This window comes from Pseudophryne corroboree, chromosome 3 (assembly GCF_028390025.1).
Source record: "Pseudophryne corroboree isolate aPseCor3 chromosome 3, aPseCor3.hap2, whole genome shotgun sequence".
NCBI classification, from domain to species: Eukaryota; Metazoa; Chordata; class Amphibia; order Anura; family Myobatrachidae; genus Pseudophryne; species Pseudophryne corroboree.
Window position 1 is genome coordinate 74615763 of NC_086446.1, and position 1477 is coordinate 74617239.

The following is a 1477-nucleotide window of genomic DNA, read 5'->3' on the forward strand; positions in this document are numbered from 1 at the left end:
AGATGTGTTTATTTGATGGAACTACTAGGACATTATTCTTATTATCCATTTTAGTGTTACAAATAGTGACTAAGACATACCTCCAAATAGGGATTAATCAAATTCTCCTTTATTAGAATTTAATGGGTAGAGCTCCTATATTCGTGCTTCTGACTGGAACTTAAATGGTTATCCTTTTTGTATATAAAATCTATAGAATAGTGTTTTTATAAGCACTGCCTAATAGAAAGAGAAAGGGAATTGGATGTAGACCATTTTTAATGGTTTCCCACCTCATAGAACCTATTAATTGATCATAAAAGATAACATACCTTAAAATTGATCAAGCAAAGTTCCTTAAGGGCCGTCTAAAAAAACTCTTGATCATAGTCCATTGGGACTGTCGGCAACCATATGTCGGCGTTTTTGCAGACTGCTAAAGAAATACACAAATATTGGTATTTATATAGAAATACCTGTCCATGTAATTTATTACACGGTCAAGCCAATTCTACTATAAGTATACCTAAAGTGTGGTCTTCTGCTCTTATAGTCAAAATTATTTCTGGTTTCAATGTTGACTCACGTGAAATTCTGAAAGCTTTCAATTAAATTTTTTTTAGTGTAAGGTGTGTCAGTCATAGAAGATCACTAGCACATATATGAGTGTACATACCAAAACTTATATGGCTGGTTTGACAATCACAAGGATAAAAAAGATGCGACTTCCTCAATAGGTCTCAAGGAATAGATCCTTTCAAAGAAATGGAAACATTGTTGTTGTCAAAATAGAGGGCACAGTTCCAACCATAGGGATAGTAACAATTTACAATAAGTTTCACAAAGTAAATTTTTTTCCAGAAAAACACAGCAACACTGTCATTATTTATAAGAAGGCACAGTTCTAACAAATAGCTAAAATCCAGCAGATTTCAAAGTCATTTTTATCAGAAATCAGAGCATTATTAATACTTATAAAGGCCCACTTTTAACAGCAAGAAAAATCTCAACTCCTCGGTACCAGACCAGCAAAAGAATTACACTCATGATTAATAGTTAAAGCCTTCAAAAAGTGAAACAAATAGAAATGATGTGAGGACTCACCCTGGAGAAAATTTGGCTGTGTGTGGAAGTCACAGAATGAAGTGGTAATTGATGCAGCTGTTATTTAAGCTGCTAGCACACTTACATCACTTCCTTTAATTAGATAACTCTTAATGATTAGATCAGCCTGAATAGAGCCAAAAAACTTTATTTATGAATCCATATTTTTCTTCTATAGGGATCCTTAGATGGGAGTAATTGTTTAATGTGGATTAAATATTTAATTTATACTTTAAACAGATCTTTAGTCACTTTAAAGGTGCTAAATTACTTACACCTGATCGGACAAGCATACTTCCAGCATGCGTTCCAATCTGCGTTCCACCTACTAATTAATTAAATGACTCCTCCTGCTTGATCTTTCACTTCAAAAATAGGAGTCAGAGAGAGGGCT

The 1477-nt window shown here is 33.5% G+C and overlaps 1 long non-coding RNA gene across 1 annotated transcript; it reads right to left on the minus strand.

The window, feature by feature from the left end:
• Positions 1 to 340: 340 nt before the first annotated feature.
• On the minus strand, positions 341 to 1130 carry LOC135057497 (uncharacterized). Its single transcript, XR_010244162.1, has 4 exons — positions 1084 to 1130; positions 656 to 733; positions 506 to 580; positions 341 to 415 (listed from the first exon to the last, which is right to left on the minus strand). It is a non-coding gene; the product is annotated as an uncharacterized LOC135057497 (long non-coding RNA).
• Positions 1131 to 1477: the final 347 nt, after the last annotated feature.